The sequence below is a fragment of the Triticum urartu genome, chromosome 2 (genome assembly GCF_003073215.2).
Source record: "Triticum urartu cultivar G1812 chromosome 2, Tu2.1, whole genome shotgun sequence".
Taxonomy (NCBI): domain Eukaryota; kingdom Viridiplantae; phylum Streptophyta; class Magnoliopsida; order Poales; family Poaceae; genus Triticum; species Triticum urartu.
This window is the reverse complement of record NC_053023.1, coordinates 416,231,663-416,244,952: the sequence shown is the minus strand read 5'-3', so window position 1 is coordinate 416,244,952 and position 13,290 is coordinate 416,231,663.

Below are 13,290 nucleotides of genomic sequence, written 5' to 3'. Positions count from 1 at the left end.
GGGAGCATTGTGCCTCCACACCGCTCCAATGGAGACGTACTTCCCCTCAAAGGGAAGGAACTTCGGTAACCCATCCTCGCCTCCACCGTCTCCACTCTAGGTTATTTCGTGCCTTTACTTGTGCAAGCTTATTTGTGTTATATCTCTTGCTTGCTTGTGTTCCTATCCTTGGTGCATCATATAGGTTGCTCACCTAGTTGCATATCTATACAACCTACTTTGATGCAAAGTTTAAATTGTTAAAGAAAAGCTAAAAATTGTTAGTTGCCTATTCACCCCCCTCTAGTCAACCATATCGATCCTTTCACCCACCTTGCAATGCCGAAGACAACACTGCACGCCGGACTCATCGTCATTGAAGCCTGGTTCAGGGGCTACTGAGGGAGTCCTGGATTAGGGGGTCTCCGGACAGCCGGACTATATCCTTTGGCCGGACTGTTGGACCATGAAGACACAAGATTGAAGACTTCATCCCGTGTCTGGATGGGACTCTACTTGGCGTGGAAGGCAAGCTAGGCAATACGGATATGTATATCTCCTCCTTTGTAACCGACCTTGTGTAACCCTAGCCCCCTCCAGTGTCTATATAAACCGGAGGGTTTTAGTCCGTAGGACAACATACAATCATACCATAGGCTAGCTTCTAGGGTTTAGCCTCTCTGATCTTGTGGTAGATCAACTCTTTTACTACTCATATTATCAAGAATAATCAAGCAGGACGTAGGGTTTTACCTCCATCAAGAGGGCCCGAACCTGGGTAAAACATTGTGTCCCCTGCCTCCTGTTACCATCCGCCTTAGACGCACAGTTCGGGACCCCCTACCCGAGATCCGCCGGTTTTGACACCGACAGTAACACTACCATCAGTGTCCGTCTTCCTCTTGAAGATCCATTTATTCTCAATGGCTTGCCGATCATTGGGCAAGTCCACCAAATTCCACACTTTGTTCTCATACATGGATCCTATCTCAGATTTCATGGCCTCAAGCCACCTGTCGGAATCTGGGCTCATCATAGCTTCTTTATAGTTCGTAGGTTCTCCATGGTCTAATAACATGACTTCCAAGACAGGATTACCATACCACTCTAGTGCAGAACGTGCTCTGTTCGACCTACGAGGTCTAGTAGTAACTTGATTCGAAGTTTCATGATCATCATCATTAGCTTCCTCTCTAGTTGGTGTAGGCATAATGGGAACGGATTTCACTAATGTGCTACTTTCCAATTCAAGAGAAGGTACAATTACCTCATCAAGTTCTACTTTCCTCCCACTCACTTCTTTCGAGAAAAACTCCTTCTCTAGAAAGTTTCCATTCTTGGCAACAAAGATCTTCCCTTCGAATCTGTGGTAGAAGGTGTACCCAATTGTTTCCTTAGTGTATCCTATGAAGACACACTTCTCCGATTTGAGTTCGAGCTTTATCAGGCTGAAGCCTTTTGACATAAGTGTCGCAACCCCAAACTTTAAGAAATGACAGCTTAGGTTTCTTGGCAAACCATAGTTCATATGGTGTCGTCTCAACGGATTTAGACGGTGCCCTATTTAAGGTGAATGCAACTGTCTCTAATGCATAACCCCAAAACGATAATGGTAAATCAGTAAGAGACATCATAGATCGCACCATATCTAATAAAGTACGGTTACGACGTTCGGACACACCATTACACTGTGGTGTTCCAGGTGGCGTGAGTTGTGAAACTATTCCACATTGTTTTAAATGAAGGCGAAACTCGTAACTCAAATATTCGCCTCCATGATCAGATTGTAGAAACTTTATTTTCTTGTTACGATGATTCTCCACTTCACTCTGAAATTCTTTGAACTTTTGAAATGTTTCAGACTTGTGTTTCATTAAGTAGATATACCCATATCTGCTCAAATCATCTGTGAAGGTCAGAAAATAACGATACCCACCGCATGCCTCAACACTTATTGGACCGCATACATCGGTCTGTATTATTTCCAATAAGTCATTGGCTCGCTCCATTGTTCTAAAGAACGGGGTTTTAGTCATCTTGCCCATGAGGCATGGTTCGCAAGTATCAAATGATTCATAATCAAGTGATTCCAAAAGTCTATCTGCATGGAGTTTCTTCATGCACTTTACACCAATATGACTAAAAACGGCAGTGCCACAAGTATGTTGCACTATCATTATCAACTTTGCATCTTTTGTCATCAATATTATGAATATGTGTATTACTGCGATCGAGATTCAATAAACCATTTACATTGGGTGTATGATCATAGAAGGTTTTATTCATGTAAACAGAACAACAATTGTTCTCCGACTCAAATGAATAACCGTATTGAAATAAACATGATCCAATCATATTCATGCTCAACGCAAACACCAAATAACATTTATTTAGGTTCAACACTAATCCAGAAGGTAGAGGGAGTATGCGATGGTGATCTGATCAACCTTGGTATCATTTCCAACACACATCATCACCTCGCCCTTAACCAGTCTCTGTTCATTTTGCAACTCCAGTTTCGAGTTACTAATCTTTGCAATTGAACTAGTATCAAATACCCATGGCTACTATGAACACTAGTAAAGCACACATCAATAACATGTATATCAAATATACCTTTGTTCACTTTGCCATCCTTCTTATCCGCCAAGTATTTGGGGCAGTTCCGCTTCCAGTGACCATTCCCTTTGCAGTAGAAGCACTCAATTTTAGGCTTAGGTCTAGCTTTGGGCTTCTTCACGGGAGTGGCAACTTGCTTGCCATTCTTCTTGAAGTTCCCTTTCTTTCCATTGCCTTTTTTGGAATTAGTGGTCTTGTTAACCATCAACACTTGATGCTCTTTCTTGATTTCTACCTTCGCTGATTTCAGCATGCGAAGAACTTGGGAATCATTTCCGTCATCCCATGCACATTATAGTTCATCACGAAGTTCTAGTAACTTGGTGATAGTGACTAGAGAACTCTATCAATCACTATCTTATCTGGAAGATTAACTCCCACTTGATTCAAGCGATTGTAATACCCAGACATTCTAAGCACATGCTCACTAGCTGGGCCATTGTCCTCCATCTTGCAGGCAAAGTATTTCCAGAGGTCTCATACCTCTCCACACGGGCATGAGTCTGAAATACTAATTTGAGCTCTTGGAACATCTCATATGCTCCGTGGCATTCAAAATGTTTTGCATCCCCGATTCTAAGCAGTAAAGCATGGCGCACTAAACTATCAAGTAGTCATCATACCGAGCTTGGCAAACGTTCATAATGTCTGCATCCGCTCCTGCAATAGGTTTGTCACCTAGCAGTGCATCAAGGACAAAATTCTTCTGTGTAGAAATGACGATAATCCTCAGATCACGGACCCACTCCACATCATTGCTACTATCATCTTTCAAAACTTAGTTTTTCTCTAGGAACATATCAAAAAATAAAACAGGGGAGCTATACACGAGCTATTGATCTACAACATAGATATGCAAATACTATCAGGACTAAGTTCATGATATATTAAGTTCAATTAATCAAATTACTTAAGAACTCCCACTTGAATAGACATCTCTCAAGTCCTCTAAGTGATAGGTGATCCAAATAAACTAATCCATGTCCCATCATCACGTGATATGGAGTAGTCATCAATGGTGAACATCTCTATGTTGATCATATCTACTATATGATTCACGTTCGACCTTTCGGTCTCCAGTGTTCGGAGGCCATGTTTGTACATGCCAGGCTCGTCGAGTTTAACCTGAGTATTCCGCATGTGCAAAATTGTCTTGCACCCGTTGTGTGTGAATGTAGAGTCCATCACACCCGATCATCACGTGGTGTCTCAACACGACGAACTGTCGCAATGGTTCATACTCGGGGAGAACACTTATACCTTAAAATTATAGTTAAGGGATCATCTTATAATGTTACCGCCGTACTAAGAAAAATAAGATGCATAAAAGATAAACATCACATGTAATCAAAATATGTGACATGATATGGCCATCATCATCTTGTGCTTTTGATCTCGATCTCCAAAGCATCATCATGATCTCCATCTTCATCGGCTCGACACCTTGATCTCCATCGTTGTGTCATGGTCGTCTCACCAACTATTGCTTCTACAACTATTGCTAACGCATAGCGACAAAGTAAAGCAATTACATGGCGTTTGCATTTCATACAATAAAGAGACAACCATAAGGCTCCTGTCAGTTGCCGATAACTTTTACAAAACATGATCATCTCATACAATAACGTATATCACATCATGTCTTGACCATATCACATCACAACATGCCTTGCAAAAACAAGTTAGACGTCCTCTACTTTGTTGTTGTTGCAAGTATTACGTGACTGCTACGGGCTTCTAGCAAGAACCCTTCTTACCTATGCATCAAAACCACAACGGTGATTTATCAAGTTTGCTGTTTTAACCTTCAAAAAGGACTGACAACAGTCAAATTTGATTCAACTAAAGTAGGAGAAACAGACACCCGATAGCCACCTTTATGCAAACCTAGTTGCATGTCTGTCGGTGGAACCGGTCATGAACGTGGTCATGTAAGGTTGGTCCGGGCCGCTTCATCCAACAATACCGACGAATCAAAATAAGACATTGGTGGTAAGCAGTATGACAATTACCGCCCACAACTCTTTGTATTATAGTCGTGCATGTCATCTACACATAGATGATGTCTACTACACAACCTTCTTATTATAGACGTTGTTGGACCTCCAAGTGCAGAGGTTTGTACGACAGTAGCAAATTTCCCTCAAGTGGATGACCTAAGGTTTATCAATCCATGGGAGGCGTAGTATGAAGATGGTCTCTCTCAAGCAACCCTGCAACCAAATAACAAAGAGTCTCTTGTGTCCCCAACACACCCAATACAATGGTAAATTATATATGTACACTAGTTCGGCGAAGAGATTGTGATACAAGTGCAATATGGATAGTAGATAATGGATTTTGCAATCTGAAATTATAAAAACAGCAAGGTAACTAATGATAAAAGTGAGCACAAACAGTATTGCAATGCGTTGAAACAAGGCCTAGGGTTCATACTTTCACTAGTGCAAGTTCTCTCAACAATAATATCATAATTGGATCATATAACTATCCCTCAACATGCAACAAAGAGTCACTCCAAAGTCACTAATAGCAGAGAACAAACGAAGAGATTATTGTAGGGTATGAAACCACCTCAAAGTTATCCTTTTTGATCGATCTATTCAAGAGTCCTGAGTAAAATAACACGAAGCTATTCTTTCCGTTCAATCTATCATAGAGTTCGTACTAGAATAACACCTTAAGACACAAATCAACCAAAACCATAATGTCACCTAGATACTCCAATGTCACCTCAAGTATCCGTGGGTATGATTATACGATATGCATCACACAATCTCAGATTCATCTATTCAACCAACACAAAGAACTTCAAAGAGTGCCCCAAAGTTTCTACCGGAGAGTCAAGACGAAAACATGTGCCAACCCATATGCATAAGTTCACGAGGTCACGGAACTCGCAAGTTGATCACCAAAACATACATCAAGTGGGTCACATGATATCCCATTGTCACCACAGATAAGCACGTGCAAGACATAAATCAAGTGTTCTCAAATCCTTAAAGACTCAATCTGATAAGACAACTTCAAAGGGAAAACTCAATTCATCACAAGAGAGTAGTGGGGGAGAAACATCATAAGATCCAAATATAATAGCAAAGCTCGCGATACATCAAGATCGTGTCGACTCAAGAACACAAGAGAGAGAGAGAGATCAAACACATAGCTACTGGTACATACCCTCAGCCCCGAGGGAGAACTACTCCCTCCTCGTCATGGAGAGCACCGGGATGATGAAGATGGCCACCGGAGAGGGATTCCCCCCCTCCGGCAGGGTGCCGGAATAGGTCTAGATTGGTTTTCGGTGGCTACACAGGCTTCTGGCGGCAGAACTCCCGATCTATTCTGATCTCTGAAGTTTTTAGGGTATATGGATATATATAGGTGAAAGAAGTCGGTCAGGGGAGCTATGAGGGGCCCACGAGGGTGGGGGGCGCGCCTAGGGGGGAAGGCGCGCCTCCCTGCCTCGTGGCCACCTCGAAGCTTCCTTGACTTCAACTCCAAGTCTCCTGGATCACGTTCGTTCCAAAAATCATGCTCCCGAAGGTTTCATTGCATTTGGACTCCGTTTGATGTTCCTTTTCTGCGAAACACTAAAACAAGGGAAAAAACAGAAACTGGCATTGGGTTCTGGGTTAATAGGTTAGTCCCAAAAATAATATAAAAGTGCATAATAAAGCCCATAAACATCCAAAACAGATAATATAATAGCATGGAACAATTAAAAATTATAGATACGTTGGAGACATATCAATAGACCTGGCTCGGATGCCACTGTTGGGAAACATAGCAAGCAATTTCAAAAAAATTCCTATGCTCATGCAAGATCTATCTAGGAGATGCATAGCAACGAGAGGGGGAGAGTTTGTCCACGTACCCTCATAGACCGAAAGCGGAAGCATTTGACAACACGGTCGATGTAGTCGAACTTCTTCTAGATCCGACTAATCAAGCACCGAACGTACGTACCTCCGAGTTCTGCACACGTTCAGCTCGATGACGTCCCTCGTCCTCTTGATCCCGCAAAGGTGTCTAGGAAGAAGATGAGTTCCATTAGCACGACTGCATGGTGACGATGATGGTGAAGTGATCCGTGTAGGGCTTCACCTAAGCACTACAGAGATATGACCGGAGGCATAAACTGTGGAGGGGGGGGGGGCGCCGCACACGACTAACAATTTTTGGTGTGTGCTTGTGAGGCGCCCTCTCCCCACATATATATAGGTGGGAGGGGAGGAGAGGCAGCCAGGGGCATCCTAGGGTTGGCCGCCGCCCCCTAGGGGCCCTGCCTTGCCCTGTGACCCCCTGTCCATGTATGCATGAAGGGGAAGGAAAGAGGGGGGGGGGGTGAGGGAAGGAAGTGGGAATCCTAATCCACACTTTCCTTTCCCTCCCCCCTTTCCTTCTCCTCCTCCTATAGCCTTATGGGGCACACTAGCCCCTTATGGGCTGGTGTGTTCCTTCATAAGGCCCGTATGGCCCATAGGATTGCCGGGGGTACCCGAAACACCTTCCCGTGACCCGATAAGTACCCGACACCCTCTGGAACACTTCCGGTGTTCGAATACCATCGTCCTATATATATATATATCAATCTTTACCTGTCGACCATTTCGAGACTCCTCGTCATGTCCATGATCTCATCCGGGACTACGAACAACATTCGGTCACCAAATCACATAACTCATATAATACTAAATCGTCATCGAACGTTAAGCATTCGGACCCTACGGGTTCGAGAACTATGTAGACATGACCAAGACACCTCTACGGTAAATAACCAATAGCGGAACCTGGATGCTCATATTGGCTCCTACATATTCTACAAAGATCTTTATCGGTTGAACAGTTATGACAACATACATTATTCCCTTTGTCCATCGATATGTTACTTGCCCGAGATTCGATCGTCGGTATCCACATACCTAGTTCAATATTGTTACCGACAAGTCTCTTTACTCATTCTGTAATACATCATCCTGTATCTAACTCATTAGTTACTTTGCTTGCAAGGCTTCTTATGATGTGCATTACCATGAGGGCCCAGAGATACCTCTCCGATACTCGGAGTGACAAATCCTAATCTCGATCGATGCCAACCCAACAAACACCTTCAGAGATACTTGTAGATCATATTTATAATCACCCAGTTACGTTGTGACGTTTGATAGCACACAAGCCATTCCTCCGGTATCTGGGAGTTGCAAAATCTCATAGTCGAAGGAATATGTATTTGACATAAAGAAAGCAATAGCAATAAAACTGAACGATCAATATGCGATGCTAACGGATGGGTCTTGTCCATCACATCATTCTCCTAAAGATGTGATCTCGTTCATCAAATGACAACACATGTCTATGGTTAGGAAACTTAACCATCTTTCATTTGTGAGCTAGTCTAGTAGAGTCTTACTAGGGACACGGTGTTTGTCTATGTATCCACACATGTATCATGTTTCCGGTTAATACAATTCTAGCATGAATAATCAACATTTATCATGATATAAGAAATATAAAATAACAACTTTATTATTGCCTCTAGGGAATATTTCCTTCACGCGACACACCAGAATACTTTGTCCACAGATTGAAAGGTTGTGGCTAGTCATAGTCGCCAGCTTCATTGAAGGCCACCTCGCCGATGTTGGGCGAAGAGGTCGCGTAAACCTCATTTTGGCCATTTTCTTCTTGAGCTCCCCGGGAAGCAAAGCCAGCCTTAGGTTGCGATGCTCTAGAGTGGGGGAGGGGGTTAGGATGGGGTTATGTGGGAAATGGGTTGTGATCCATCCTGGGCTTCCCATACACATCAATGTCATTCTCTTCTTCCTCAAGGGCACCAAGAAGTTAAACCCACTCAGAGATAGTTGATTGGTATTTGGAACCCTCAGTCATCCATGCAATCCTCCCATCTAGATAGAAATGAGCTATGGAGTAGAATTGCATAATAATCTCGTGATTCCATTTGGCGAGCTTCTGACCAACAAATGTATCCACTCCTGTAAGACTGAAACTCTCATGAACATGGGGGAAGTGATCCTCATTGGCATCAATGTATTTTCAATCCATCCATTTCATGTAACTGACTATGGGCTTCTTGTCGAGCAACATAGTCTCATAGAAATCATGTTGTTCTCTGGTGTGAAAGCAACAATCACAAGCAGTCCTCTTGACAGAGTAGGGATCAGATATCCTCCACTGATGTAGACCCTTATCCTTTCTAAGCATCATGTTCTCGGCTACTGGATGGGCATTGTCATGATCCTGAATCTTTGGCTTCAACTTTTTGAGCACTAGTGGCTCATCATCAACATCAACCTCGGGCATTGGGGCCTTGTTCTTCTCAATAGCAGATATGTTCCTGGTTGACCTCTGATGCGGCTTGAACTACGTCGGTATTTCCCCAAAGAGGAAGGGATGATGCAGCACAACTACAGTAGGTATTTCCCTCAGTGATGAGACCAAGGTTATCGAACCAGTAGGAGAACCACGCAACACTACGTGAACGACACCTACACACAAATAACAAATACTCGCAACCCGTCATATTAAAGGGGTTGTCAATCCCTTTCGGGTAACGACGCCAGAAATTGGCAAGTAGACGGGGTAAAAATTGTAGTATATTGCTAAATGCAAATAAAAGCAACTAAAATTCAGCAAGGTATTTTTGGGTTTTTGGATTAATAGATCTGAAAATAAAAGCAAAATAAAAATAGATCGCGAAGGCAAATATCATAAAGAAGATACCCGGGGGCCGTAGATTTCACTAGTGGATTCTCTCGAGAAAAATAGCGACGGTGGGTAAACAAATTACTGTTGGGAAATTGATAGAACTTCAAATAATCATGACAATATCTAGGAAATGATCATTATATAGGCATCACGTCCAAGATTAGTAGACCTACTCCTGCCTGCATCTACTACTATTACACCACACATCGACCGCTATCCAGCATGCATCTAGTGTATTAAGTTCATGGAGAAACAGAGTAATGCAATAAGAACAATGACATGATGTAGACAAGATCTATTTATGTAGAAATAGACCCCATCAAGAACCGTAAGATCGAACCCATCACAAAGCACCTTTTCCCATGTCAAGAAAAATCGATCTAGTTGGCCTAACTAAACCAAAGATTCGAAGAAGAAATATGAGGCTATAAGTAATCATGCATATAAGAGATCAAAAGACTCAAATAACATTCATGGATAAAAACATAGATCTGATCATAAACTCAAAGTTCATCAGACCCCAACAAACACACCGCGAAAAGAGTTACATCAAATAGATCTCCAAGAGACCATTGTATTGAGAATAGAGAGAGAGAGATAGGTAGATAGATAGATAGAGAGAGAGAGGAAGCCATATAGCTACTAACTACGGGCCCGTAGGTCTACAAAGAACTACTCACGCATCATCGGAGAGGCACCAATGAGTATGATGAACCCCTCTATGATGGTGTCTAGATTGGATCTGTGGTTTCTGGAACTTGCGGCGGCTGGAATTGATTTTCGTCGACTCCCCCAGGGTTTCTGGAATATTGGGGTAATTATAGAGCAAAGAGGCAGTGCAGGAGGCCGCTGAGGTGGGCACAACCCACCTGGGCGCACCTGGGGGCCCAGGCGCGCCCTGGTGGGTTGTGCCCCCTCGGGGCACCCCCAGGTGCTTCTTCGACCCATTGGGTGCCTTCTGGTCCATAAAAAATCCACAAAAAGTTTCGCTGCATTTGGACTCTGTTTGATATTGATTTCTTGCGATGTAAAAAACAAACAAAAAACAACAACTGGCACTTGGCACTATGTTGCTACCTCTTGAGCATGCATTCGTTTTCCCTTGAAGAGGAAAGGGTGATGCCGCAAAGTAGCTTAAGTATTTCCCTCAGTTTTTAGAACCAAGGTATCAATCCAGTAGGACACAACGCACAAGTCACCTAGTACCTACAGAAACAATCAAGAACCTTGCAACCAACGTGATAAAGGGGTTGTCAATCCCATCACGGCCACTCGCAAAAGTGAGATCTAATAGAGATAGTAAAGTAAATATTTTTGGTATTTTCGTTGTATAGATTGGAAAGTAAAGATTGCAAAATAGTAAACGAGATGCGATGTAAATAAAAGAGATGTAATATAATAGGAAAGAGACCCGGGGGCCATAGGTTTCACTAGTGGCTTCTCTCAAGATAGGATGTATTATGGTGGGTGGAAAAATTACTGCCGAGCAATTGATAGAAAAGCGCATAGTTATGAAGATATCTAAGGCAATGATCATGAATATAGGCATCACTCCCGTGTCAAGTAGACCAAAATAATTCTTCATCTACTACTACTACTCCACACATCGACCGCTATCCAGCATGCATCTAGAGTATTAAGTTCATAAGAACGGAGTAATGCATTAAGTAAGATGACATGATGTAGAGGGATAAACTCAAGCAATATGATATAAAGCCCATCTTTTTATCCTCGGTGGCAACAATACAATATGTGCCTTTCTACCCCTACTGTCACTGGGAAAGGACACCGCAAGATTGAACCCAAAGCTAAGCACTTCTCCCATTGCAAGAAAGATCAATCTAGTAGGCCAAACGAAACCGATAATTCGAAGAGACTTGCAAAGATATCAAATCATGCATATAAGAATTCAGAGAAGAACCAAATAATATTCATAGACAATCTTGTTCATAAATCCGCAATTCATCGGATCTTGGCAAACACACCGCAAAAGAGAGAGAAGAAGCCATCTAACTAATAACTATGGACCCGAAGGTCTATGGTAAACTACTCACGCTTCATTGAAGAGGCTTTGGTGTTGATGTAGAAGCCCTCTGTGATCGATTTCCCTCCGGCAGATCGCCGGAAAAGGCCCCAAGATGGGATCTCACAGGTACATAAGGTTGCGGCGGTGGAAAAGTGGTTTCGTGGCTCTCCTCGATGTTTCTAGGGTATAAGAGTATATATAGGCGAAAGAAGTACGTCGATGGAGCTATGAGGGGCCCACGAGGGTGGGGGCCGCGCCTACCCCCTGGGCGTGCCCTCCTGCCTCATGGCTTCCTCGTGGAGTTCCAGACTTCGGCTCCAAGTCTTCTGCATTGCTTTCGGTCCAAGAAAGATCATCACGAAGGTTTCATTCCGTTTGGACTCTATTTGGTATTCCTTTTCTGCAAAAATTTAAAATAGGCACACACAAAAACTGGCACTGGGCGTTCGGTTAATAGGTTAGTCCCAAAAATAATATAAAAGAGCATATTAAAGCCCATTAAACATCCAAAACAGATAATATGATAGCATGGAACAATAAAAAATTATAGATACGTTGGAGACATATCAAGCATCCCCAAGCTTAATTCCTGCTCGTCCTCGAGTAGGTAAATGATAAAAACGGAATTTTTGATGTGGAATGCTACCTAACATAATTATCATTGTAATTTTCTTTATTGTGTCATGAATTTTCAGATCCGAAAGATTCAAGACAAAAGTTTAATATTGACATAAAAATAATAATACTTCAAGCATACTAACAAAGTAATCATGTCTTGTCAAAATAACATGGCCAAATAAAGTTCATCCCTACAAAATCATATAGTTTGGCTATGCTTCATCTTCGTCACACAAAATATTAGATCATGCACAACCCCAGTTTCAGCCAATCAATTGTTTCATACTTTAGTATTCTCAAACTTTTTCAACTTTCACGCAATACATAGGTGGAATAGAATGGTGGTTGTGGAGAAGACAAAAAGGAGGAAGATGGTTTCACATCAACTAGGCATATTAATGGGCTATGGAGATTCCCATCAATAGATATCAATGTGAGGAGTAGGGATTGCCATGCAACGGATGCACTAGAGCTATAAATGTATGAAATCTCAACAAAAGAAACTAAGTGGGTGTGCATCCAACTTGCTTGCTCACGAAGACCTATGGCATTTTGAGGAAGCCCATCATTGGAATATACAAGCCAAGTTCTATAACGAAAATACCCACTAGTATATGAAAGTGACAAAATAAGAGACTCTCTATGATGAAGATCATGGTGCTACTTTGAAGCACAAGTGTGGAAAAAGGATAGTAGCATCGTCCCTTCTCTCTTTCTTTCTTTCTTTCTTTTTTTTGTTTGGCTTCTTTGGCCTCTTTTTTTATTTCCTCACACGGGACAATGCTCTAATAATGATAATCATCACACTTCTATTTATTTACACCTAAAGGATTACAACTCGATACTTAGAAAAAATATGACTCTATATGAATGCCTCCGGCGGTGTACCGGGATATGAATCAAGAGTTACATGTATGAAAAAATTATGAATGGTGGCTTTGCCACGAATACGATGTCAACTACATGATCATGCAAGGTAATATGACAATGATGGGGCGTGTCATAATAAAGGGAACGTTGGAAAGTTGCATGGCAAGATATATCGGAATGGCTATGGAAATGCCATAATAGGTAGGTATGGTGGCTGTTTTAAGGAAGGTAAATGGTGGGTTTATGGTAACGACGAAAGTTGCACGGTATTTGATAACACTACAAAAAGAAGACACATCCGTGACATTTTGGGCCGATCGAATTTTTTTCTGTCATACTTATGACACTTCTATGACGATAATTGTGGCAAAACCTGGTATCATCATAGATGTGGTGGGGTCCTACTTCTATGAAAAAAAATCATGACAAAAAATGGGCTTTTCGTCCTG